The 27,509-nt window shown below is 46.1% G+C and overlaps 11 non-coding genes and 2 pseudogenes across 11 annotated transcripts; all 13 read left to right on the top strand.

Moving 5' to 3' along the window:
- The first annotated feature begins 1,163 nt into the window (after window positions 1–1,163).
- On the top strand, window positions 1,164–1,323 carry LOC130333046 (U2 spliceosomal RNA; annotated as a pseudogene).
- A 694-nt stretch (window positions 1,324–2,017) lies between these two features.
- LOC130333036 (U2 spliceosomal RNA) lies at window positions 2,018–2,208 on the top strand. The gene has a single exon (XR_008875413.1). It is a non-coding gene; the product is annotated as a U2 spliceosomal RNA (small nuclear RNA).
- A 2,095-nt stretch (window positions 2,209–4,303) lies between these two features.
- LOC130332994 (U2 spliceosomal RNA) lies at window positions 4,304–4,494 on the top strand. The gene has a single exon (XR_008875379.1). It is a non-coding gene; the product is annotated as a U2 spliceosomal RNA (small nuclear RNA).
- Window positions 4,495–6,584: 2,090 nt separating this feature from the next.
- On the top strand, window positions 6,585–6,775 carry LOC130332993 (U2 spliceosomal RNA). Its single transcript, XR_008875378.1, has one exon. It is a non-coding gene; the product is annotated as a U2 spliceosomal RNA (small nuclear RNA).
- Window positions 6,776–8,867: 2,092 nt separating this feature from the next.
- Window positions 8,868–9,058, top strand: LOC130332992 (U2 spliceosomal RNA). Its single transcript, XR_008875377.1, has one exon. It is a non-coding gene; the product is annotated as a U2 spliceosomal RNA (small nuclear RNA).
- Window positions 9,059–11,148: 2,090 nt separating this feature from the next.
- LOC130332990 (U2 spliceosomal RNA) lies at window positions 11,149–11,339 on the top strand. The gene has a single exon (XR_008875375.1). It is a non-coding gene; the product is annotated as a U2 spliceosomal RNA (small nuclear RNA).
- Window positions 11,340–13,420: 2,081 nt separating this feature from the next.
- On the top strand, window positions 13,421–13,611 carry LOC130332989 (U2 spliceosomal RNA). The gene has a single exon (XR_008875374.1). It is a non-coding gene; the product is annotated as a U2 spliceosomal RNA (small nuclear RNA).
- A 2,094-nt stretch (window positions 13,612–15,705) lies between these two features.
- LOC130333050 (U2 spliceosomal RNA) lies at window positions 15,706–15,858 on the top strand (annotated as a pseudogene).
- A 1,402-nt stretch (window positions 15,859–17,260) lies between these two features.
- Window positions 17,261–17,453, top strand: LOC130333031 (U2 spliceosomal RNA). Its single transcript, XR_008875410.1, has one exon. It is a non-coding gene; the product is annotated as a U2 spliceosomal RNA (small nuclear RNA).
- A 2,058-nt stretch (window positions 17,454–19,511) lies between these two features.
- On the top strand, window positions 19,512–19,702 carry LOC130333017 (U2 spliceosomal RNA). Its single transcript, XR_008875401.1, has one exon. It is a non-coding gene; the product is annotated as a U2 spliceosomal RNA (small nuclear RNA).
- Window positions 19,703–21,789: 2,087 nt separating this feature from the next.
- LOC130332988 (U2 spliceosomal RNA) lies at window positions 21,790–21,980 on the top strand. Its single transcript, XR_008875373.1, has one exon. It is a non-coding gene; the product is annotated as a U2 spliceosomal RNA (small nuclear RNA).
- Window positions 21,981–24,069: 2,089 nt separating this feature from the next.
- On the top strand, window positions 24,070–24,260 carry LOC130332987 (U2 spliceosomal RNA). The gene has a single exon (XR_008875372.1). It is a non-coding gene; the product is annotated as a U2 spliceosomal RNA (small nuclear RNA).
- Window positions 24,261–26,349: 2,089 nt separating this feature from the next.
- On the top strand, window positions 26,350–26,540 carry LOC130332985 (U2 spliceosomal RNA). Its single transcript, XR_008875371.1, has one exon. It is a non-coding gene; the product is annotated as a U2 spliceosomal RNA (small nuclear RNA).
- Window positions 26,541–27,509: the final 969 nt, after the last annotated feature.

The raw sequence follows: 27,509 nt of genomic DNA, 5'->3' as shown, positions 1-27,509 counted from the left end.
AATTCAGACAGGAAAAATCAGTATAAATCCTTAGAAAATTATCCCCCAGTGTCTCCATCTGCTGGCGGTATTGAATAAGCATTGCTGCACTGATGGGGTATGCATTAGACGAAAAAAAAGAAGAAAAAGAAGAATAATACGCCCAGAAAAGAGGCGAAAAGGAGAAAACGTAAAAAAACGTGAAAAAAAAGTAAGAGGAAGAGAAGGGAAAAAAAGGTGGAAATGGGTTTAAAAGTGATTTCGGCGGAGAAATATATATATATATATATATATATATATATATATATATACGCGCACACACACACATATATATAAACGTATTCTCCGTTGAGATATTGCAGCCGCTGCTGTGTCCAGGCCCAGGAGCCTTAGCACTGTGCTGTGATGTCACTCAATACCACTGACATCACTAGGTGTAAACAACATCTCTCCTTTGCTGTGTATGTGACTATGGAGCTGTTTGGTGATGTCGTCTATTATGGCCTTCATAGAAGCAACAGGAGATTGTTGCATCCATCTAGAACCCTCAGAACTACAGTGCTATGATGTCACTCACTTCCACAGGCCTTGCAGAGTGTAAACAACAACAACCCAGCTTTGTTGTGTATGTAACCATAGGGATTTGTGATGTCACCTAGAACCTTCACAGCAGCGACAGCTTTATGAGGAGCATCAGCACTGCTCTGCCTGAGCAGAACCATCACCGCCATAGGTTGTCAAATAACCCGGGTTTAACCCACACAGGTAAGTCCAATGGGGTGCAGGCATGTCCTCTATGCTTACAGCTTCCCGTGGGTGTTGGTTTGATACCGTTTGGGGACAGCCAAGGAGGCATCTGCAGGCAACAAAGGTAGGTGTGTGCTTGTGTGTGTGTTTCCTATGCAGATCCTAAGCCCAGTGTCACATGCAAGTAGGAGGAGTAAGAAGGGTTCCTGGCAAATCCGGGTTATGGATTGCATTTAAAAAGGCCCCGTGGGAGTGCAATGGGCCCCTGTCTTGCTGCTTAGCAATAATGGTATGGGTTTAGGTTCTGCTGTGTGTACTGGTGGTTGACTGCCCCCCAGCCCAGAGTGTGCATGGAAAATTGTCTGGCAGCCTCCCTGACAGCAAGCAGTGATAGTGCCCATGAAGGGCACCTTGTTGGGCCCGCCCCTTTCACGGTTATCGCTTCTCGGCCTTTTGGCTAAGATCAAGTGTAGTATCTGTTCTTATCAGTTTTCATGCTGGTGGGGATGGGTGCTGCATGGAGGATGCAGGTGTACCAGGGCTTTCCGGGGCTGGTTCTGAGGAATCAGCTCGACGGCTGCCCCGATGTGACCTGTTCCCTTCGGGTCTCGCCATGAGGCTGAGAGGGTCTAGAGCCGAGGTACTTTTGTGCCTCGGGGAGTGGTGACCCCGAGGTGCCGAAACTCACTGGGAGAATAGACTCACTGAGTTGAAGCACGGGCACCATAATCTCTTCACCTTGTGGCACTCACCTCTTGATTCCCGGCCTTCTGGCTAGGATCAGAGAAATTTTTATAGATCCGGCCGGATGTCCGGGCAGTATATCTGCACACATTCACTTATTTATTTATTTTTTGTCTCACTGTGTCACTTTTTGCGTGTTGTGTGTTCACAGGATTTGTCAGGATGCGGTAGCCCTTCTGGGTGTCCCTCCTGGCGGTCTAGGGGAGGTGTGTGTGGCCATTAGGTTCCGCACCTCCCTGCAAACACCCCGGGTACTCCTGCTTTGGCAGGGTACCTACCGTAATCGGCTCTGCGGGCAGATACCTTGGCTAACGCCAAGGGGGATGCCGGGAGCATTTGTGGTCCCCTAGTAGCTTCGGCGAAAAGGGACATCGAACCTGGAACCTCGCAGGTACCTTTTGGTCCGGAGGCGAAGGGTAAGGTTTGTTGGGGGGCCTCTCTCCTATCGGAGAAGGGCTTGCGATAGACCGCATCCTTTGTGCACGTTTTTTTTAGTGTAACACGTTTGCACTTTTTCTTGCACTTTGGGTGAATCGAAAGCACGTTCCTCGGCTTTAGATAAAAAAAAAAAAAAAAAAAAAAAAATCTGTTCTTATCAGTTTAATATCTGATACGTCCCCTATCTGGGGACCATATATTAAATGGATTTTTGAGAACGGGGGCCGATTTCGAAGCTTGCTTCCGTCGCCCTATGCATTGACCCGATATGGCAGTATCTTCGGGTACAGTGCACCACCCCCTTACAGGGTTAAAAAGAAAGATTCCTACTTTCATTGCTACCTGCTTGCTGGCTAGCCAGCTAGCCAGCCCTGTGGGCCTTGCTGCTGCTGCAGCCAAAAAACAAAAGGTGGTGCTGCTGCTGCTTCTGCTGCTTCTGCTTCTGCTTGTGTCTGGCCGCTGTTGGAGCGTCCAGGCACAGGACTTCTGCTGCTGCTGACTAAATGGCCTCCTTAATTGGATCATTTGAGTAGCCAGCACACCTGTGCAGGTAGGGCATGACATGATAGGCAGCTGCCTTGATAGCGGGTGGGTGCTGAATGTTCCTAATTGACAAAATAAGATTAATGCTTATGAAGAAATATAAAATCTCATCCCTTCCCCAATATCGCGCCACACCCCTACCCCTTAATTCCCTGGTTGAACTTGATGGACATATGTCTTTTTTCGACCATACTAACTATGTAACTATGTAACATAACATGGGGGGGGGGGGGGTCTCCTGGCTGTTCACACAGGTGTGTCATTGCTGTACATTGACCATGCATTGCTTCTGTGGTATTGCAAAGGCAAAGACAAATGCTTCCAGCCATCCATTGCACTAATGGATTGGTCATCAGCTGGCTGTCTATGTCCCGCATCAATATAGACCAAAGTACAGAGGGTTAGGCTATGCTATTGTGCACCTACCTGATGCATCAGAAGGTGCGAGGCCCTTGCTAAATTCTGTGCACAGACTTTGAGATCTATACTTTAGACTGTATCTAAACCTGCTCCAACATGGACTGACATTCTGGCCTACTTTCAGCCGATGCGACTTGTCTGTCGCTGAACAGTCGCTTTTTATGTATTCAGCACCTATGTATAATGTTGTAAAAATGCTCTAGAAGCTAAAGTCGCAGAAATGTCACACATATTTGGCCTGCAACTTTCTGTGCGACAAATTCAGACAGGAAAAATCAGTATAAATCCTTAGAAAATTATCCCCCAGTGTCTCCATCTGCTGGCGGTATTGAATAAGCATTGCTGCACTGATGGGGTATGCATTAGACGAAAAAAAAGAAGAAAAAGAAGAATAATACGCCCAGAAAAGAGGCGAAAAGGAGAAAAACGTAAAAAAACGTGAAAAAAAAGTAAGAGGAAGAGAAGGGAAAAAAAGGTGGAAATGGGTTTAAAAGTGATTTCGGCGGAGAAATATATATATATATATATATATATATATATATATATATATATATATATACGCGCACACACACACATATATATAAACGTATTCTCCGTTGAGATATTGCAGCCGCTGCTGTGTCCAGGCCCAGGAGCCTTAGCACTGTGCTGTGATGTCACTCAATACCACTGACATCACTAGGTGTAAACAACATCTCTGCTTTGCTGTGTATGTGACTATGGAGCTGTTTGGTGATGTCGTCTATTATGGCCTTCATAGAAGCAACAGGAGATTGTTGCATCCATCTAGAACCCTCAGAACTACAGTGCTATGATGTCACTCACTTCCACAGGCCTTGCAGAGTGTAAACAACAACAACCCAGCTTTGTTGTGTATGTAACCATAGGGATTTGTGATGTCACCTAGAACCTTCACAGCAGCGACAGCTTTATGAGGAGCATCAGCACTGCTCTGCCTGAGCAGAACCATCACCGCCATAGGTTGTCAAATAACCCGGGTTTAACCCACACAGGTAAGTCCAATGGGGTGCAGGCATGTCCTCTATGCTTACAGCTTCCCGTGGGTGTTGGTTTGATACCGTTTGGGGACAGCCAAGGAGGCATCTGCAGGCAACAAAGGTAGGTGTGTGCTTGTGTGTGTGTTTCCTATGCAGATCCTAAGCCCAGTGTCACATGCAAGTAGGAGGAGTAAGAAGGGTTCCTGGCAAATCCGGGTTATGGATTGCATTTAAAAAGGCCCCGTGGGAGTGCAATGGGCCCCTGTCTTGCTGCTTAGCAATAATGGTATGGGTTTAGGTTCTGCTGTGTGTACTGGTGGTTGACTGCCCCCCAGCCCAGAGTGTGCATGGAAAATTGTCTGGCAGCCTCCCTGACAGCAAGCAGTGATAGTGCCCATGAAGGGCACCTTGTTGGGCCCGCCCCTTTCACGGTTATCGCTTCTCGGCCTTTTGGCTAAGATCAAGTGTAGTATCTGTTCTTATCAGTTTAATATCTGATACGTCCCCTATCTGGGGACCATATATTAAATGGATTTTTGAGAACGGGGGCCGATTTCGAAGCTTGCTTCCGTCGCCCTATGCATTGACCCGATATGGCAGTATCTTCGGGTACAGTGCACCACCCCCTTACAGGGTTAAAAAGAAAGATTCCTACTTTCATTGCTACCTGCTTGCTGGCTAGCCAGCTAGCCAGCCCTGTGGGCCTTGCTGCTGCTGCAGCCAAAAAACAAAAGGTGGTGCTGCTGCTGCTTCTGCTGCTTCTGCTTCTGCTTGTGTCTGGCCGCTGTTGGAGCGTCCAGGCACAGGACTTCTGCTGCTGCTGACTAAATGGCCTCCTTAATTGGATCATTTGAGTAGCCAGCACACCTGTGCAGGTAGGGCATGACATGATAGGCAGCTGCCTTGATAGCGGGTGGGTGCTGAATGTTCCTAATTGACAAAATAAGATTAATGCTTATGAAGAAATATAAAATCTCATCCCTTCCCCAATATCGCGCCACACCCCTACCCCTTAATTCCCTGGTTGAACTTGATGGACATATGTCTTTTTTCGACCGTACTAACTATGTAACTATGTAACATAACATGGGGGGGGGGGGGTCTCCTGGCTGTTCACACAGGTGTGTCATTGCTGTACATTGACCATGCATTGCTTCTGTGGTATTGCAAAGGCAAAGACAAATGCTTCCAGCCATCCATTGCACTAATGGATTGGTCATCAGCTGGCTGTCTATGTCCCGCATCAATATAGACCAAAGTACAGAGGGTTAGGCTATGCTATTGTGCACCTACCTGATGCATCAGAAGGTGCGAGGCCCTTGCTAAATTCTGTGCACAGACTTTGAGATCTATACTTTAGACTGTATCTAAACCTGCTCCAACATGGACTGACATTCTGGCCTACTTTCAGCCGATGCGACTTGTCTGTCGCTGAACAGTCGCTTTTTATGTATTCAGCACCTATGTATAATGTTGTAAAAATGCTCTAGAAGCTAAAGTCGCAGAAATGTCACACATATTTGGCCTGCAACTTTCTGTGCGACAAATTCAGACAGGAAAAATCAGTATAAATCCTTAGAAAATTATCCCCCAGTGTCTCCATCTGCTGGCGGTATTGAATAAGCATTGCTGCACTGATGGGGTATGCATTAGACGAAAAAAAAGAAGAAAAAGAAGAATAATACGCCCAGAAAAGAGGCGAAAAGGAGAAAAACGTAAAAAAACGTGAAAAAAAAGTAAGAGGAAGAGAAGGGAAAAAAAGGTGGAAATGGGTTTAAAAGTGATTTCGGCGGAGAAATATATATATATATATATATATATATATATATATATATATATATACGCGCACACACACACATATATATAAACGTATTCTCCGTTGAGATATTGCAGCCGCTGCTGTGTCCAGGCCCAGGAGCCTTAGCACTGTGCTGTGATGTCACTCAATACCACTGACATCACTAGGTGTAAACAACATCTCTCCTTTGCTGTGTATGTGACTATGGAGCTGTTTGGTGATGTCGTCTATTATGGCCTTCATAGAAGCAACAGGAGATTGTTGCATCCATCTAGAACCCTCAGAACTACAGTGCTATGATGTCACTCACTTCCACAGGCCTTGCAGAGTGTAAACAACAACAACCCAGCTTTGTTGTGTATGTAACCATAGGGATTTGTGATGTCACCTAGAACCTTCACAGCAGCGACAGCTTTATGAGGAGCATCAGCACTGCTCTGCCTGAGCAGAACCATCACCGCCATAGGTTGTCAAATAACCCGGGTTTAACCCACACAGGTAAGTCCAATGGGGTGCAGGCATGTCCTCTATGCTTACAGCTTCCCGTGGGTGTTGGTTTGATACCGTTTGGGGACAGCCAAGGAGGCATCTGCAGGCAACAAAGGTAGGTGTGTGCTTGTGTGTGTGTTTCCTATGCAGATCCTAAGCCCAGTGTCACATGCAAGTAGGAGGAGTAAGAAGGGTTCCTGGCAAATCCGGGTTATGGATTGCATTTAAAAAGGCCCCGTGGGAGTGCAATGGGCCCCTGTCTTGCTGCTTAGCAATAATGGTATGGGTTTAGGTTCTGCTGTGTGTACTGGTGGTTGACTGCCCCCCAGCCCAGAGTGTGCATGGAAAATTGTCTGGCAGCCTCCCTGACAGCAAGCAGTGATAGTGCCCATGAAGGGCACCTTGTTGGGCCCGCCCCTTTCACGGTTATCGCTTCTCGGCCTTTTGGCTAAGATCAAGTGTAGTATCTGTTCTTATCAGTTTAATATCTGATACGTCCCCTATCTGGGGACCATATATTAAATGGATTTTTGAGAACGGGGGCCGATTTCGAAGCTTGCTTCCGTCGCCCTATGCATTGACCCGATATGGCAGTATCTTCGGGTACAGTGCACCACCCCCTTACAGGGTTAAAAAGAAAGATTCCTACTTTCATTGCTACCTGCTTGCTGGCTAGCCAGCTAGCCAGCCCTGTGGGCCTTGCTGCTGCTGCAGCCAAAAAACAAAAGGTGGTGCTGCTGCTGCTTCTGCTGCTTCTGCTTCTGCTTGTGTCTGGCCGCTGTTGGAGCGTCCAGGCACAGGACTTCTGCTGCTGCTGACTAAATGGCCTCCTTAATTGGATCATTTGAGTAGCCAGCACACCTGTGCAGGTAGGGCATGACATGATAGGCAGCTGCCTTGATAGCGGGTGGGTGCTGAATGTTCCTAATTGACAAAATAAGATTAATGCTTATGAAGAAATATAAAATCTCATCCCTTCCCCAATATCGCGCCACACCCCTACCCCTTAATTCCCTGGTTGAACTTGATGGACATATGTCTTTTTTCGACCGTACTAACTATGTAACTATGTAACATAACATGGGGGGGGGGGGGTCTCCTGGCTGTTCACACAGGTGTGTCATTGCTGTACATTGACCATGCATTGCTTCTGTGGTATTGCAAAGGCAAAGACAAATGCTTCCAGCCATCCATTGCACTAATGGATTGGTCATCAGCTGGCTGTCTATGTCCCGCATCAATATAGACCAAAGTACAGAGGGTTAGGCTATGCTATTGTGCACCTACCTGATGCATCAGAAGGTGCGAGGCCCTTGCTAAATTCTGTGCACAGACTTTGAGATCTATACTTTAGACTGTATCTAAACCTGCTCCAACATGGACTGACATTCTTGCCTACTTTCAGCCGATGCGACTTGTCTGTCACTGAACAGTCGCTTTTTATGTATTCAGCACCTATGTATAATGTTGTAAAAATGCTCTAGAAGCTAAAGTCGCAGAAATGTCACACATATTTGGCCTGCAACTTTCTGTGCGACAAATTCAGACAGGAAAAATCTGTATAAATCCTTAGAAAATTATCCCCCAGTGTCTCCATCTGCTGGCGGTATTGAATAAGCATTGCTGCACTGATGGGGTATGCATTAGACGAAAAAAAAGAAGAAAAAGAAGAATAATACGCCCAGAAAAGAGGCGAAAAGGAGAAAAACGTAAAAAAACGTGAAAAAAAAGTAAGAGGAAGAGAAGGGAAAAAAAGGTGGAAATGGGTTTAAAAGTGATTTCGGCGGAGAAATATATATATATATATATATATATATATATATATATATATATATATACGCGCACACACACACATATATATAAACGTATTCTCCGTTGAGATATTGCAGCCGCTGCTGTGTCCAGGCCCAGGAGCCTTAGCACTGTGCTGTGATGTCACTCAATACCACTGACATCACTAGGTGTAAACAACATCTCTCCTTTGCTGTGTATGTGACTATGGAGCTGTTTGGTGATGTGGTCTATTATGGCCTTCATAGAAGCAACAGGAGATTGTTGCATCCATCTAGAACCCTCAGAACTACAGTGCTATGATGTCACTCACTTCCACAGGCCTTGCAGAGTGTAAACAACAACAACCCAGCTTTGTTGTGTATGTAACCATAGGGATTTGTGATGTCACCTAGAACCTTCACAGCAGCGACAGCTTTATGAGGAGCATCAGCACTGCTCTGCCTGAGCAGAACCATCACCGCCATAGGTTGTCAAATAACCCGGGTTTAACCCACACAGGTAAGTCCAATGGGGTGCAGGCATGTCCTCTATGCTTACAGCTTCCCGTGGGTGTTGGTTTGATACCGTTTGGGGACAGCCAAGGAGGCATCTGCAGGCAACAAAGGTAGGTGTGTGCTTGTGTGTGTGTTTCCTATGCAGATCCTAAGCCCAGTGTCACATGCAAGTAGGAGGAGTAAGAAGGGTTCCTGGCAAATCCGGGTTATGGATTGCATTTAAAAAGGCCCCGTGGGAGTGCAATGGGCCCCTGTCTTGCTGCTTAGCAATAATGGTATGGGTTTAGGTTCTGCTGTGTGTACTGGTGGTTGACTGCCCCCCAGCCCAGAGTGTGCATGGAAAATTGTCTGGCAGCCTCCCTGACAGCAAGCAGTGATAGTGCCCATGAAGGGCACCTTGTTGGGCCCGCCCCTTTCACGGTTATCGCTTCTCGGCCTTTTGGCTAAGATCAAGTGTAGTATCTGTTCTTATCAGTTTAATATCTGATACGTCCCCTATCTGGGGACCATATATTAAATGGATTTTTGAGAACGGGGGCCGATTTCGAAGCTTGCTTCCGTCGCCCTATGCATTGACCCGATATGGCAGTATCTTCGGGTACAGTGCACCACCCCCTTACAGGGTTAAAAAGAAAGATTCCTACTTTCATTGCTACCTGCTTGCTGGCTAGCCAGCTAGCCAGCCCTGTGGGCCTTGCTGCTGCTGCAGCCAAAAAACAAAAGGTGGTGCTGCTGCTGCTTCTGCTGCTTCTGCTTCTGCTTGTGTCTGGCCGCTGTTGGAGCGTCCAGGCACAGGACTTCTGCTGCTGCTGACTAAATGGCCTCCTTAATTGGATCATTTGAGTAGCCAGCACACCTGTGCAGGTAGGGCATGACATGATAGGCAGCTGCCTTGATAGCGGGTGGGTGCTGAATGTTCCTAATTGACAAAATAAGATTAATGCTTATGAAGAAATATAAAATCTCATCCCTTCCCCAATATCGCGCCACACCCCTACCCCTTAATTCCCTGGTTGAACTTGATGGACATATGTCTTTTTTCGACCGTGCTAACTATGTAACTATGTAACATAACATGGGGGGGGGGGGGTCTCCTGGCTGTTCACACAGGTGTGTCATTGCTGTACATTGACCATGCATTGCTTCTGTGGTATTGCAAAGGCAAAGACAAATGCTTCCAGCCATCCATTGCACTAATGGATTGGTCATCAGCTGGCTGTCTATGTCCCGCATCAATATAGACCAAAGTACAGAGGGTTAGGCTATGCTATTGTGCACCTACCTGATGCATCAGAAGGTGCGAGGCCCTTGCTAAATTCTGTGCACAGACTTTGAGATCTATACTTTAGACTGTATCTAAACCTGCTCCAACATGGACTGACATTCTGGCCTACTTTCAGCCGATGCGACTTGTCTGTCGCTGAACAGTCGCTTTTTATGTATTCAGCACCTATGTATAATGTTGTAAAAATGCTCTAGAAGCTAAAGTCGCAGAAATGTCACACATATTTGGCCTGCAACTTTCTGTGCGACAAATTCAGACAGGAAAAATCAGTATAAATCCTTAGAAAATTATCCCCCAGTGTCTCCATCTGCTGGCGGTATTGAATAAGCATTGCTGCACTGATGGGGTATGCATTAGACGAAAAAAAAGAAGAAAAAGAAGAATAATACGCCCAGAAAAGAGGCGAAAAGGAGAAAAACGTAAAAAAACGTGAAAAAAAAGTAAGAGGAAGAGAAGGGAAAAAAAGGTGGAAATGGGTTTAAAAGTGATTTCGGCGGAGAAATATATATATATATATATATATATATATATATATATATATATATACGCGCACACACACACATATATATAAACGTATTCTCCGTTGAGATATTGCAGCCGCTGCTGTGTCCAGGCCCAGGAGCCTTAGCACTGTGCTGTGATGTCACTCAATACCACTGACATCACTAGGTGTAAACAACATCTCTCCTTTGCTGTGTATGTGACTATGGAGCTGTTTGGTGATGTCGTCTATTATGGCCTTCATAGAAGCAACAGGAGATTGTTGCATCCATCTAGAACCCTCAGAACTACAGTGCTATGATGTCACTCACTTCCACAGGCCTTGCAGAGTGTAAACAACAACAACCCAGCTTTGTTGTGTATGTAACCATAGGGATTTGTGATGTCACCTAGAACCTTCACAGCAGCGACAGCTTTATGAGGAGCATCAGCACTGCTCTGCCTGAGCAGAACCATCACCGCCATAGGTTGTCAAATAACCCGGGTTTAACCCACACAGGTAAGTCCAATGGGGTGCAGGCATGTCCTCTATGCTTACAGCTTCCCGTGGGTGTTGGTTTGATACCGTTTGGGGACAGCCAAGGAGGCATCTGCAGGCAACAAAGGTAGGTGTGTGCTTGTGTGTGTGTTTCCTATGCAGATCCTAAGCCCAGTGTCACATGCAAGTAGGAGGAGTAAGAAGGGTTCCTGGCAAATCCGGGTTATGGATTGCATTTAAAAAGGCCCCGTGGGAGTGCAATGGGCCCCTGTCTTGCTGCTTAGCAATAATGGTATGGGTTTAGGTTCTGCTGTGTGTACTGGTGGTTGACTGCCCCCCAGCCCAGAGTGTGCATGGAAAATTGTCTGGCAGCCTCCCTGACAGCAAGCAGTGATAGTGCCCATGAAGGGCACCTTGTTGGGCCCGCCCCTTTCACGGTTATCGCTTCTCGGCCTTTTGGCTAAGATCAAGTGTAGTATCTGTTCTTATCAGTTTAATATCTGATACGTCCCCTATCTGGGGACCATATATTAAATGGATTTTTGAGAACGGGGGCCGATTTCGAAGCTTGCTTCCGTCGCCCTATGCATTGACCCGATATGGCAGTATCTTCGGGTACAGTGCACCACCCCCTTACAGGGTTAAAAAGAAAGATTCCTACTTTCATTGCTACCTGCTTGCTGGCTAGCCAGCTAGCCAGCCCTGTGGGCCTTGCTGCTGCTGCAGCCAAAAAACAAAAGGTGGTGCTGCTGCTGCTTCTGCTGCTTCTGCTTCTGCTTGTGTCTGGCCGCTGTTGGAGCGTCCAGGCACAGGACTTCTGCTGCTGCTGACTAAATGGCCTCCTTAATTGGATCATTTGAGTAGCCAGCACACCTGTGCAGGTAGGGCATGACATGATAGGCAGCTGCCTTGATAGCGGGTGGGTGCTGAATGTTCCTAATTGACAAAATAAGATTAATGCTTATGAAGAAATATAAAATCTCATCCCTTCCCCAATATCGCGCCACACCCCTACCCCTTAATTCCCTGGTTGAACTTGATGGACATATGTCTTTTTTCGACCGTACTAACTATGTAACTATGTAACATAACATGGGGGGGGGGGGGGGGTCTCCTGGCTGTTCACACAGGTGTGTCATTGCTGTACATTGACCATGCATTGCTTCTGTGGTATTGCAAAGGCAAAGACAAATGCTTCCAGCCATCCATTGCACTAATGGATTGGTCATCAGCTGGCTGTCTATGTCCCGCATCAATATAGACCAAAGTACAGAGGGTTAGGCTATGCTATTGTGCACCTACCTGATGCATCAGAAGGTGCGAGGCCCTTGCTAAATTCTGTGCACAGACTTTGAGATCTATACTTTAGACTGTATCTAAACCTGCTCCAACATGGACTGACATTCTGGCCTACTTTCAGCCGATGCGACTTGTCTGTCGCTGAACAGTCGCTTTTTATGTATTCAGCACCTATGTATAATGTTGTAAAAATGCTCTAGAAGCTAAAGTCGCAGAAATGTCACACATATTTGGCCTGCAACTTTCTGTGCGACAAATTCAGACAGGAAAAATCAGTATAAATCCTTAGAAAATTATCCCCCAGTGTCTCCATCTGCTGGCGGTATTGAATAAGCATTGCTGCACTGATGGGGTATGCATTAGACGAAAAAAAAGAAGAAAAAGAAGAATAATACGCCCAGAAAAGAGGCGAAAAGGAGAAAAACGTAAAAAAACGTGAAAAAAAAGTAAGAGGAAGAGAAGGGAAAAAAAGGTGGAAATGGGTTTAAAAGTGATTTCGGCGGAGAAATATATATATATATATATATATATATATATATACGCGCACACACACACATATATATAAACGTATTCTCCGTTGAGATATTGCAGCCGCTGCTGTGTCCAGGCCCAGGAGCCTTAGCACTGTGCTGTGATGTCACTCAATACCACTGACATCACTAGGTGTAAACAACATCTCTCCTTTGCTGTGTATGTGACTATGGAGCTGTTTGGTGATGTCGTCTATTATGGCCTTCATAGAAGCAACAGGAGATTGTTGCATCCATCTAGAACCCTCAGAACTACAGTGCTATGATGTCACTCACTTCCACAGGCCTTGCAGAGTGTAAACAACAACAACCCAGCTTTGTTGTGTATGTAACCATAGGGATTTGTGATGTCACCTAGAACCTTCACAGCAGCGACAGCTTTATGAGGAGCATCAGCACTGCTCTGCCTGAGCAGAACCATCACCGCCATAGGTTGTCAAATAACCCGGGTTTAACCCACACAGGTAAGTCCAATGGGGTGCAGGCATGTCCTCTATGCTTACAGCTTCCCGTGGGTGTTGGTTTGATACCGTTTGGGGACAGCCAAGGAGGCATCTGCAGGCAACAAAGGTAGGTGTGTGCTTGTGTATGTGTTTCCTATGCAGATCCTAAGCCCAGTGTCACATGCAAGTAGGAGGAGTAAGAAGGGTTCCTGGCAAATCCGGGTTATGGATTGCATTTAAAAAGGCCCCGTGGGAGTGCAATGGGCCCCTGTCTTGCTGCTTAGCAATAATGGTATGGGTTTAGGTTCTGCTGTGTGTACTGGTGGTTGACTGCCCCCCAGCCCAGAGTGTGCATGGAAAATTGTCTGGCAGCCTCCCTGACAGCAAGCAGTGATAGTGCCCATGAAGGGCACCTTGTTGGGCCCGCCCCTTTCACGGTTATCGCTTCTCGGCCTTTTGGCTAAGATCAAGTGTAGTATCTGTTCTTATCAGTTTAATATCTGATACGTCCCCTATCTGGGGACCATATATTAAATGGATTTTTGAGAACGGGGGCCGATTTCGAAGCTTGCTTCCGTCGCCCTATGCATTGACCCGATATGGCAGTATCTTCGGGTACAGTGCACCACCCCCTTACAGGGTTAAAAAGAAAGATTCCTACTTTCATTGCTACCTGCTTGCTGGCTAGCCAGCTAGCCAGCCCTGTGGGCCTTGCTGCTGCTGCAGCCAAAAAACAAAAGGTGGTGCTGCTGCTGCTTCTGCTGCTTCTGCTTCTGCTTGTGTCTGGCCACTGTTGGAGCGTCCAGGCACAGGACTTCTGCTGCTGCTGACTAAATGGCCTCCTTAATTGGATCATTTGAGTAGCCAGCACACCTGTGCAGGTAGGGCATGACATGATAGGCAGCTGCCTTGATAGCGGGTGGGTGCTGAATGTTCCTAATTGACAAAATAAGATTAATGCTTATGAAGAAATATAAAATCTCATCCCTTCCCCAATATCGCGCCACACCCCTACCCCTTAATTCCCTGGTTGAACTTGATGGACATATGTCTTTTTTCGACCGTACTAACTATGTAACTATGTAACATAACATGGGGGGGGGGGGGGGTCTCCTGGCTGTTCACACAGGTGTGTCATTGCTGTACATTGACCATGCATTGCTTCTGTGGTATTGCAAAGGCAAAGACAAATGCTTCCAGCCATCCATTGCACTAATGGATTGGTCATCAGCTGGCTGTCTATGTCCCGCATCAATATAGACCAAAGTACAGAGGGTTAGGCTATGCTATTGTGCACCTACCTGATGCATCAGAAGGTGCGAGGCCCTTGCTAAATTCTGTGCACAGACTTTGAGATCTATACTTTAGACTGTATCTAAACCTGCTCCAACATGGACTGACATTCTGGCCTACTTTCAGCCGATGCGACTTGTCTGTCGCTGAACAGTCGCTTTTTGTGTATTCAGCACCTATGTATAATGTTGTAAAAATGCTCTAGAAGCTAAAGTCGCAGAAATGTCACACATATTTGGCCTGCAACTTTCTGTGCGACAAATTCAGACAGGAAAAATCAGTATAAATCCTTAGAAAATTATCCCCCAGTGTCTCCATCTGCTGGCGGTATTGAATAAGCATTGCTGCACTGATGGGGTATGCATTAGACGAAAAAAAAGAAGAAAAAGAAGAATAATACGCCCAGAAAAGAGGCGAAAAGGAGAAAAACGTAAAAAAACGTGAAAAAAAAGTAAGAGGAAGAGAAGGGAAAAAAAGGTGGAAATGGGTTTAAAAGTGATTTCGGCGGAGATATATATATATATATATATATATATATATATATATATATATATATATACGCGCACACACACACATATATATAAACGTATTCTCCGTTGAGATATTGCAGCCGCTGCTGTGTCCAGGCCCAGGAGCCTTAGCACTGTGCTGTGATGTCACTCAATACCACTGACATCACTAGGTGTAAACAACATCTCTCCTTTGCTGTGTATGTGACTATGGAGCTGTTTGGTGATGTCGTCTATTATGGCCTTCATAGAAGCAACAGGAGATTGTTGCATCCATCTAGAACCCTCAGAACTACAGTGCTATGATGTCACTCACTTCCACAGGCCTTGCAGAGTGTAAACAACAACAACCCAGCTTTGTTGTGTATGTAACCATAGGGATTTGTGATGTCACCTAGAACCTTCACAGCAGCGACAGCTTTATGAGGAGCATCAGCACTGCTCTGCCTGAGCAGAACCATCACCGCCATAGGTTGTCAAATAACCCGGGTTTAACCCACACAGGTAAGTCCAATGGGGTGCAGGCATGTCCTCTATGCTTACAGCTTCCCGTGGGTGTTGGTTTGATACCGTTTGGGGACAGCCAAGGAGGCATCTGCAGGCAACAAAGGTAGGTGTGTGCTTGTGTGTGTGTTTCCTATGCAGATCCTAAGCCCAGTGTCACATGCAAGTAGGAGGAGTAAGAAGGGTTCCTGGCAAATCCGGGTTATGGATTGCATTTAAAAAGGCCCCGTGGGAGTGCAATGGGCCCCTGTCTTGCTGCTTAGCAATAATGGTATGGGTTTAGGTTCTGCTGTGTGTACTGGTGGTTGACTGCCCCCCAGCCCAGAGTGTGCATGGAAAATTGTCTGGCAGCCTCCCTGACAGCAAGCAGTGATAGTGCCCATGAAGGGCAACTTGTTGGGCCCGCCCCTTCCACGGTTATCGCTTCTCGGCCTTTTGGCTAAGATCAAGTGTAGTATCTGCTCACTTGGTCTGGCTGGAAGGTTCCTGGGGTACCCGTGCCTTGGCCTTGGGGGATCGCTCTACCTATTTGGTGGAGCTTCACCCCCTTGCTGCTTTTGGGGTTACGGCTTACTCCCCAGTAAACGAGAAGTGATCACCAGGCAGCCACTGGGTCGCCTGGTTGCAAACAGAGGACGGAAGAAGATCTCGGCAGCTGAACAGACATGGCGGATATACCTGAATATGCTCGGGTCAAAAATGCTGTTCGATTTATCGTGGAGGAGCAAGCCAGAGGAGAAAAGAATCTGGACTTCTTAATCGTGGAGATCTTGTTTGGTCTGTTCCAAGTGCCAAGAATGGAGATCTTGACAGTCATGGATTACCCTCGAAAGGGAGTCTATGATGTTACTTTCAACAGCAAGTCTTTCTACAGAAAATTTTTGGAAACCTTGGAGAAAACCCGGAATCATCCAAAGATGGAAGGCATAAAATTGGTTGAGCACTTCGTGGACAATACCAAGCTGTTCACAGTTAAGATGTACTCGCCATACACGAAAGAAAGTGACATCAAGCTCTTTTTGCAGGAATTTTGTGTGGAAGTAGAGGAAAGAGGTAAAGTCCTTAACCAACACCAGCTTTGGACAGGAAAATGGAAGTTCTTGTGCAGACTGAAAGAGGATGCGGGGGCGCCCGGAAGATTGTTGCTCCCACCAGCTCGGTTTAAAATAGGGAAGGACACAGGGGATTTATTTTTCCCAGAGATGGGAACTTTCTGCAAAAACTGCAAACAATACGGGCATGAAAGTTGTGGAAAGATAATATGTACCAAATGTCTAAAGGAAGGTCATGTCTTTTCTGAGTGTGGCCAAAGTAAGACCTGCAGGGCCTGTAAAAAGACTGGGCATTTCTTTAAAGACTGCCCGGAAAAATCTGAGGCTATGGAAGTTGGGGTGAAATTGAAGAGGAAGACAAAAGAAGAGAATATAGTTCCAGAGGCCAAAAAAGTTTCTGGCAAGAGCAAAGAAAAGTTGGACACAGGAAAAGAAATGGAAGAAGAAAGCGTAAGTGAGGCTTCTGAAGGGGAGCACACAGAGGAATTAAAGAAAATAATTCTCAGTGAGTATTTTTCTGGATATTTGGGTGAGGTGCTAGACCAAGCCCCAAAGGAAGAAACAGAAATATTTGTTCAAGACCTAGTGAAATTTAAAATAAAAGTGAATACCCGGCTTGAAACTGTGAGGGGAAAAATAATGCAGTCCATGAAGCCTGATGTAAGGCGCTTCATGGCGACCTACCAAGTGTCACCATGGTTGGCAGTCCCTGTCAAAGAAGCTTTGAAGAGTGGAGCTCTTCAATTCGGTTTAATTGATTATTTGGCAGTTTTCGCATGGAGAAAGGGTTTCATTTTGGATTAAGGTTTATTTGAGTTATTCTTGTTAGTTGTTTTGTTGTTTTAATTTGTTTTATTCTGGAAATAAAAAAAAAAAAAAAAAAGTTACCTGATGATGAGCACAAAAATCTAGTTCATATGAGATCTTAGAACTATGATTTAGTTCTGAGGGAAACTTAAAAATCTGTTCTTATCAGTTTAATATCTGATACGTCCCCTATCTGGGGACCATATATTAAATGGATTTTTGAGAACGGGGGCCGATTTCGAAGCTTGCTTCCGTCGCCCTATGCATTGACCCGATATGGCAGTATCTTCGGGTACAGTGCACCACCCCCTTACAGGGTTAAAAAGAAAGATTCCTACTTTCATTGCTACCTGCTTGCTGGCTAGCCAGCTAGCCAGCCCTGTGGGCCTTGCTGCTGCTGCAGCCAAAAAACAAAAGGTGGTGCTTCTGCTGCTTCTGCTTCTGCTTGTGTCTGGCCGCTGTTGGAGCGTCCAGGCACAGGACTTCTGCTGCTGCTGACTAAATGGCCTCCTTAATTGGATCATTTGAGTAGCCAGCACACCTGTGCAGGTAGGGCATGACATGATAGGCAGCTGCCTTGATAGCGGGTGGGTGCTGAATGTTCCTAATTGACAAAATAAGATTAATGCTTATGAAGAAATATAAAATCTCATCCCTTCCCCAATATCGCGCCACACCCCTACCCCTTAATTCCCTGGTTGAACTTGATGGACATATGTCTTTTTTCGACCGTACTAACTATGTAACTATGTAACATAACATGGGGGGGGGTCTCCTGGCTGTTCACACAGGTGTGTCATTGCTGTACATTGACCATGCATTGCTTCTGTGGTATTGCAAAGGCAAAGACAAATGCTTCCAGCCATCCATTGCACTAATGGATTGGTCATCAGCTGGCTGTCTATGTCCCGCATCAATATAGACCAAAGTACAGAGGGTTAGGCTATGCTATTGTGCACCTACCTGATGCATCAGAAGGTGCGAGGCCCTTGCTAAATTCTGTGCACAGACTTTGAGATCTATACTTTAGACTGTATCTAAACCTGCTCCAACATGGACTGACATTCTGGCCTACTTTCAGCCGATGCGACTTGTCTGTCGCTGAACAGTCGCTTTTTATGTATTCAGCACCTATGTATAATGTTGTAAAAATGCTCTAGAAGCTAAAGTCGCAGAAATGTCACACATATTTGGCCTGCAACTTTCTGTGCGACAAATTCAGACAGGAAAAATCAGTATAAATCCTTAGAAAATTATCCCCCAGTGTCTCCATCTGCTGGCGGTATTGAATAAGCATTGCTGCACTGATGGGGTATGCATTAGACGAAAAAAAAGAAGAAAAAGAAGAATAATACGCCCAGAAAAGAGGCGAAAAGGAGAAAAACGTAAAAAAAACGTGAAAAAAAAGTAAGAGGAAGAGAAGGGAAAAAAAGGTGGAAATGGGTTTAAAAGTGATTTCGGCGGAGAAATATATATATATATATATATATATACGCGCACACACACACATATATATAAACGTATTCTCCGTTGAGATATTGCAGCCGCTGCTGTGTCCAGGCCCAGGAGCCTTAGCACTGTGCTGTGATGTCACTCAATACCACTGACATCACTAGGTGTAAACAACATCTCTCCTTTGCTGTGTATGTGACTATGGAGCTGTTTGGTGATGTCGTCTATTATGGCCTTCATAGAAGCAACAGGAGATTGTTGCATCCATCTAGAACCCTCAGAACTACAGTGCTATGATGTCACTCACTTCCACAGGCCTTGCAGAGTGTAAACAACAACAACCCAGCTTTGTTGTGTATGTAACCATAGGGATTTGTGATGTCACCTAGAACCTTCACAGCAGCGACAGCTTTATGAGGAGCATCAGCACTGCTCTGCCTGAGCAGAACCATCACCGCCATAGGTTGTCAAATAACCCGGGTTTAACCCACACAGGTAAGTCCAATGGGGTGCAGGCATGTCCTCTATGCTTACAGCTTCCCGTGGGTGTTGGTTTGATACCGTTTGGGGACAGCCAAGGAGGCATCTGCAGGCAACAAAGGTAGGTGTGTGCTTGTGTGTGTGTTTCCTATGCAGATCCTAAGCCCAGTGTCACATGCAAGTAGGAGGAGTAAGAAGGGTTCCTGGCAAATCCGGGTTATGGATTGCATTTAAAAAGGCCCCGTGGGAGTGCAATGGGCCCCTGTCTTGCTGCTTAGCAATAATGGTATGGGTTTAGGTTCTGCTGTGTGTACTGGTGGTTGACTGCCCCCCAGCCCAGAGTGTGCATGGAAAATTGTCTGGCAGCCTCCCTGACAGCAAGCAGTGATAGTGCCCATGAAGGGCACCTTGTTGGGCCCGCCCCTTTCACGGTTATCGCTTCTCGGCCTTTTGGCTAAGATCAAATGTAGTATCTGTTCTTATCAGTTTAATATCTGATACGTCCCCTATCTGGGGACCATATATTAAATGGATTTTTGAGAACGGGGGCCGATTTCGAAGCTTGCTTCCGTCGCCCTATGCATTGACCCGATATGGCAGTATCTTCGGGTACAGTGCACCACCCCCTTACAGGGTTAAAAAGAAAGATTCCTACTTTCATTGCTACCTGCTTGCTGGCTAGCCAGCTAGCCAGCCCTGTGGGCCTTGCTGCTGCCGCAGCCAAAAAACAAAAGGTGGTGCTGCTGCTGCTTCTGCTGCTTCTGCTTCTGCTTGTGTCTGGCCGCTGTTGGAGCGTCCAGGCACAGGACTTCTGCTGCTGCTGACTAAATGGCCTCTTTAATTGGATCATTTGAGTAGCCAGCACACCTGTGCAGGTAGGGCATGACATGATAGGCAGCTGCCTTGATAGCGGGTGGGTGCTGAATGTTCCTAATTGACAAAATAAGATTAATGCTTATGAAGAAATATAAAATCTCATCCCTTCCCCAATATCGCGCCACACCCCTACCCCTTAATTCCCTGGTTGAACTTGATGGACATATGTCTTTTTTCGACCGTACTAACTATGTAACTATGTAACATAACATGGGGGGGGGGGGGGGGGTCTCCTGGCTGTTCACACAGGTGTGTCATTGCTGTACATTGACCATGCATTGCTTCTGTGGTATTGCAAAGGCAAAGACAAATGCTTCCAGCCATCCATTGCACTAATGGATTGGTCATCAGCTGGCTGTCTATGTCCCGCATCAATATAGACCAAAGTACAGAGGGTTAGGCTATGCTATTGTGCACCTACCTGATGCATCAGAAGGTGCGAGGCCCTTGCTAAATTCTGTGCACAGACTTTGAGATCTATACTTTAGACTGTATCTAAACCTGCTCCAACATGGACTGACATTCTGGCCTACTTTCAGCCGATGCGACTTGTCTGTCGCTGAACAGTCGCTTTTTATGTATTCAGCACCTATGTATAATGTTGTAAAAATGCTCTAGAAGCTAAAGTCGCAGAAATGTCACACATATTTGGCCTGCAACTTTCTGTGCGACAAATTCAGACAGGAAAAATCAGTATAAATCCTTAGAAAATTATCCCCCAGTGTCTCCATCTGCTGGCGGTATTGAATAAGCATTGCTGCACTGATGGGGTATGCATTAGACGAAAAAAAAGAAGAAAAAGAAGAATAATACGCCCAGAAAAGAGGCGAAAAGGAGAAAACGTAAAAAAACGTGAAAAAAAAGTAAGAGGAAGAGAAGGGAAAAAAAGGTGGAAATGGGTTTAAAAGTGATTTCGGCGGAGAAATATATATATATATATATATATATATATATATATATATACGCGCACACACACACATATATATAAACGTATTCTCCGTTGAGATATTGCAGCCGCTGCTGTGTCCAGGCCCAGGAGCCTTAGCACTGTGCTGTGATGTCACTCAATACCACTGACATCACTAGGTGTAAACAACATCTCTCCTTTGCTGTGTATGTGACTATGGAGCTGTTTGGTGATGTCGTCTATTATGGCCTTCATAGAAGCAACAGGAGATTGTTGCATCCATCTAGAACCCTCAGAACTACAGTGCTATGATGTCACTCACTTCCACAGGCCTTGCAGAGTGTAAACAACAACAACCCAGCTTTGTTGTGTATGTAACCATAGGGATTTGTGATGTCACCTAGAACCTTCACAGCAGCGACAGCTTTATGAGGAGCATCAGCACTGCTCTGCCTGAGCAGAACCATCACCGCCATAGGTTGTCAAATAACCCGGGTTTAACCCACACAGGTAAGTCCAATGGGGTGCAGGCATGTCCTCTATGCTTACAGCTTCCCGTGGGTGTTGGTTTGATACCGTTTGGGGACAGCCAAGGAGGCATCTGCAGGCAACAAAGGTAGGTGTGTGCTTGTGTGTGTGTTTCCTATGCAGATCCTAAGCCCAGTGTCACATGCAAGTAGGAGGAGTAAGAAGGGTTCCTGGCAAATCCGGGTTATGGATTGCATTTAAAAAGGCCCCGTGGGAGTGCAATGGGCCCCTGTCTTGCTGCTTAGCAATAATGGTATGGGTTTAGGTTCTGCTGTGTGTACTGGTGGTTGACTGCCCCCCAGCCCAGAGTGTGCATGGAAAATTGTCTGGCAGCCTCCCTGACAGCAAGCAGTGATAGTGCCCATGAAGGGCACCTTGTTGGGCCCGCCCCTTTCACGGTTATCGCTTCTCGGCCTTTTGGCTAAGATCAAGTGTAGTATCTGTTCTTATCAGTTTAATATCTGATACGTCCCCTATCTGGGGACCATATATTAAATGGATTTTTGAGAACGGGGGCCGATTTCGAAGCTTGCTTCCGTCGCCCTATGCATTGACCCGATATGGCAGTATCTTCGGGTACAGTGCACCACCCCCTTACAGGGTTAAAAAGAAAGATTCCTACTTTCATTGCTACCTGCTTGCTGGCTAGCCAGCTAGCCAGCCCTGTGGGCCTTGCTGCTGCTGCAGCCAAAAAACAAAAGGTGGTGCTGCTGCTGCTTCTGCTGCTTCTGCTTCTGCTTGTGTCTGGCCGCTGTTGGAGCGTCCAGGCACAGGACTTCTGCTGCTGCTGACTAAATGGCCTCCTTAATTGGATCATTTGAGTAGCCAGCACACCTGTGCAGGTAGGGCATGACATGATAGGCAGCTGCCTTGATAGCGGGTGGGTGCTGAATGTTCCTAATTGACAAAATAAGATTAATGCTTATGAAGAAATATAAAATCTCATCCCTTCCCCAATATCGCGCCACACCCCTACCCCTTAATTCCCTGGTTGAACTTGATGGACATATGTCTTTTTTCGACCGTACTAACTATGTAACTATGTAACATAACATGGGGGGGGGGGGGTCTCCTGGCTGTTCACACAGGTGTGTCATTGCTGTACATTGACCATGCATTGCTTCTGTGGTATTGCAAAGGCAAAGACAAATGCTTCCAGCCATCCATTGCACTAATGGATTGGTCATCAGCTGGCTGTCTATGTCCCGCATCAATATAGACCAAAGTACAGAGGGTTAGGCTATGCTATTGTGCACCTACCTGATGCATCAGAAGGTGCGAGGCCCTTGCTAAATTCTGTGCACAGACTTTGAGATCTATACTTTAGACTGTATCTAAACCTGCTCCAACATGGACTGACATTCTGGCCTACTTTCAGCCGATGCGACTTGTCTGTCGCTGAACAGTCGCTTTTTATGTATTCAGCACCTATGTATAATGTTGTAAAAATGCTCTAGAAGCTAAAGTCGCAGAAATGTCACACATATTTGGCCTGCAACTTTCTGTGCGACAAATTCAGACAGGAAAAATCAGTATAAATCCTTAGAAAATTATCCCCCAGTGTCTCCATCTGCTGGCGGTATTGAATAAGCATTGCTGCACTGATGGGGTATGCATTAGACGAAAAAAAAGAAGAAAAAGAAGAATAATACGCCCAGAAAAGAGGCGAAAAGGAGAAAACGTAAAAAAACGTGAAAAAAAAGTAAGAGGAAGAGAAGGGAAAAAAAGGTGGAAATGGGTTTAAAAGTGATTTCGGCGGAGAAATATATATATATATATATATATATATATATATATATATATATATACGCGCACACACACACATATATATAAACGTATTCTCCGTTGAGATATTGCAGCCGCTGCTGTGTCCAGGCCCAGGAGCCTTAGCACTGTGCTGTGATGTCACTCAATACCACTGACATCACTAGGTGTAAACAACATCTCTCCTTTGCTGTGTATGTGACTATGGAGCTGTTTGGTGATGTCGTCTATTATGGCCTTCATAGAAGCAACAGGAGATTGTTGCATCCATCTAGAACCCTCAGAACTACAGTGCTATGATGTCACTCACTTCCACAGGCCTTGCAGAGTGTAAACAACAACAACCCAGCTTTGTTGTGTATGTAACCATAGGGATTTGTGATGTCACCTAGAACCTTCACAGCAGCGACAGCTTTATGAGGAGCATCAGCACTGCTCTGCCTGAGCAGAACCATCACCGCCATAGGTTGTCAAATAACCCGGGTTTAACCCACACAGGTAAGTCCAATGGGGTGCAGGCATGTCCTCTATGCTTACAGCTTCCCGTGGGTGTTGGTTTGATACCGTTTGGGGACAGCCAAGGAGGCATCTGCAGGCAACAAAGGTAGGTGTGTGCTTGTGTGTGTGTTTCCTATGCAGATCCTAAGCCCAGTGTCACATGCAAGTAGGAGGAGTAAGAAGGGTTCCTGGCAAATCCGGGTTATGGATTGCATTTAAAAAGGCCCCGTGGGAGTGCAATGGGCCCCTGTCTTGCTGCTTAGCAATAATGGTATGGGTTTAGGTTCTGCTGTGTGTACTGGTGGTTGACTGCCCCCCAGCCCAGAGTGTGCATGGAAAATTGTCTGGCAGCCTCCCTGACAGCAAGCAGTGATAGTGCCCATGAAGGGCACCTTGTTGGGCCCGCCCCTTTCACGGTTATCGCTTCTCGGCCTTTTGGCTAAGATCAAGTGTAGTATCTGTTCTTATCAGTTTAATATCTGATACGTCCCCTATCTGGGGACCATATATTAAATGGATTTTTGAGAACGGGGGCCGATTTCGAAGCTTGCTTCCGTCGCCCTATGCATTGACCCGATATGGCAGTATCTTCGGGTACAGTGCACCACCCCCTTACAGGGTTAAAAAGAAAGATTCCTACTTTCATTGCTACCTGCTTGCTGGCTAGCCAGCTAGCCAGCCCTGTGGGCCTTGCTGCTGCTGCAGCCAAAAAACAAAAGGTGGTGCTGCTGCTGCTTCTGCTGCTTCTGCTTCTGCTTGTGTCTGGCCGCTGTTGGAGCGTCCAGGCACAGGACTTCTGCTGCTGCTGACTAAATGGCCTCCTTAATTGGATCATTTGAGTAGCCAGCACACCTGTGCAGGTAGGGCATGACATGATAGGCAGCTGCCTTGATAGCGGGTGGGTGCTGAATGTTCCTAATTGACAAAATAAGATTAATGCTTATGAAGAAATATAAAATCTCATCCCTTCCCCAATATCGCGCCACACCCCTACCCCTTAATTCCCTGGTTGAACTTGATGGACATATGTCTTTTTTCGACCGTACTAACTATGTAACTATGTAACATAACATGGGGGGGGGGGGTCTCCTGGCTGTTCACACAGGTGTGTCATTGCTGTACATTGACCATGCATTGCTTCTGTGGTATTGCAAAGGCAAAGACAAATGCTTCCAGCCATCCATTGCACTAATGGATTGGTCATCAGCTGGCTGTCTATGTCCCGCATCAATATAGACCAAAGTACAGAGGGTTAGGCTATGCTATTGTGCACCTACCTGATGCATCAGAAGGTGCGAGGCCCTTGCTAAATTCTGTGCACAGACTTTGAGATCTATACTTTAGACTGTATCTAAACCTGCTCCAACATGGACTGACATTCTTGCCTACTTTCAGCCGATGCGACTTGTCTGTCACTGAACAGTCGCTTTTTATGTATTCAGCACCTATGTATAATGTTGTAAAAATGCTCTAGAAGCTAAAGTCGCAGAAATGTCACACATATTTGGCCTGCAACTTTCTGTGCGACAAATTCAGACAGGAAAAATCTGTATAAATCCTTAGAAAATTATCCCCCAGTGTCTCCATCTGCTGGCGGTATTGAATAAGCATTGCTGCACTGATGGGGTATGCATTAGACGAAAAAAAAGAAGAAAAAGAAGAATAATACGCCCAGAAAAGAGGCGAAAAGGAGAAAAACGTAAAAAAACGTGAAAAAAAAGTAAGAGGAAGAGAAGGGAAAAAAAGGTGGAAATGGGTTTAAAAGTGATTTCGGCGGAGAAATATATATATATATATATATATATATATATATATATATATATATACGCGCACACACACACATATATATAAACGTATTCTCCGTTGAGATATTGCAGCCGCTGCTGTGTCCAGGCCCAGGAGCCTTAGCACTGTGCTGTGATGTCACTCAATACCACTGACATCACTAGGTGTAAACAACATCTCTCCTTTGCTGTGTATGTGACTATGGAGCTGTTTGGTGATGTGGTCTATTATGGCCTTCATAGAAGCAACAGGAGATTGTTGCATCCATCTAGAACCCTCAGAACTACAGTGCTATGATGTCACTCACTTCCACAGGCCTTGCAGAGTGTAAACAACAACAACCCAGCTTTGTTGTGTATGTAACCATAGGGATTTGTGATGTCACCTAGAACCTTCACAGCAGCGACAGCTTTATGAGGAGCATCAGCACTGCTCTGCCTGAGCAGAACCATCACCGCCATAGGTTGTCAAATAACCCGGGTTTAACCCACACAGGTAAGTCCAATGGGGTGCAGGCATGTCCTCTATGCTTACAGCTTCCCGTGGGTGTTGGTTTGATACCGTTTGGGGACAGCCAAGGAGGCATCTGCAGGCAACAAAGGTAGGTGTGTGCTTGTGTGTGTGTTTCCTATGCAGATCCTAAGCCCAGTGTCACATGCAAGTAGGAGGAGTAAGAAGGGTTCCTGGCAAATCCGGGTTATGGATTGCATTTAAAAAGGCCCCGTGGGAGTGCAATGGGCCCCTGTCTTGCTGCTTAGCAATAATGGTATGGGTTTAGGTTCTGCTGTGTGTACTGGTGGTTGACTGCCCCCCAGCCCAGAGTGTGCATGGAAAATTGTCTGGCAGCCTCCCTGACAGCAAGCAGTGATAGTGCCCATGAAGGGCACCTTGTTGGGCCCGCCCCTTTCACGGTTATCGCTTCTCGGCCTTTTGGCTAAGATCAAGTGTAGTATCTGTTCTTATCAGTTTAATATCTGATACGTCCCCTATCTGGGGACCATATATTAAATGGATTTTTGAGAACGGGGGCCGATTTCGAAGCTTGCTTCCGTCGCCCTATGCATTGACCCGATATGGCAGTATCTTCGGGTACAGTGCACCACCCCCTTACAGGGTTAAAAAGAAAGATTCCTACTTTCATTGCTACCTGCTTGCTGGCTAGCCAGCTAGCCAGCCCTGTGGGCCTTGCTGCTGCTGCAGCCAAAAAACAAAAGGTGGTGCTGCTGCTGCTTCTGCTGCTTCTGCTTCTGCTTGTGTCTGGCCGCTGTTGGAGCGTCCAGGCACAGGACTTCTGCTGCTGCTGACTAAATGGCCTCCTTAATTGGATCATTTGAGTAGCCAGCACACCTGTGCAGGTAGGGCATGACATGATAGGCAGCTGCCTTGATAGCGGGTGGGTGCTGAATGTTCCTAATTGACAAAATAAGATTAATGCTTATGAAGAAATATAAAATCTCATCCCTTCCCCAATATCGCGCCACACCCCTACCCCTTAATTCCCTGGTTGAACTTGATGGACATATGTCTTTTTTCGACCGTGCTAACTATGTAACTATGTAACATAACATGGGGGGGGGGGGGGTCTCCTGGCTGTTCACACAGGTGTGTCATTGCTGTACATTGACCATGCATTGCTTCTGTGGTATTGCAAAGGCAAAGACAAATGCTTCCAGCCATCCATTGCACTAATGGATTGGTCATCAGCTGGCTGTCTATGTCCCGCATCAATATAGACCAAAGTACAGAGGGTTAGGCTATGCTATTGTGCACCTACCTGATGCATCAGAAGGTGCGAGGCCCTTGCTAAATTCTGTGCACAGACTTTGAGATCTATACTTTAGACTGTATCTAAACCTGCTCCAACATGGACTGACATTCTGGCCTACTTTCAGCCGATGCGACTTGTCTGTCGCTGAACAGTCGCTTTTTATGTATTCAGCACCTATGTATAATGTTGTAAAAATGCTCTAGAAGCTAAAGTCGCAGAAATGTCACACATATTTGGCCTGCAACTTTCTGTGCGACAAATTCAGACAGGAAAAATCAGTATAAATCCTTAGAAAATGATCCCCCA

This window comes from Hyla sarda, unplaced genomic scaffold (genome assembly GCF_029499605.1).
Source record: "Hyla sarda isolate aHylSar1 unplaced genomic scaffold, aHylSar1.hap1 scaffold_398, whole genome shotgun sequence".
Classification (NCBI taxonomy): Eukaryota; Metazoa; Chordata; class Amphibia; order Anura; family Hylidae; genus Hyla; species Hyla sarda.
Note: the sequence above shows the minus strand (reverse complement) of the source record. Positions and strands in the feature narration are given on the sequence as shown.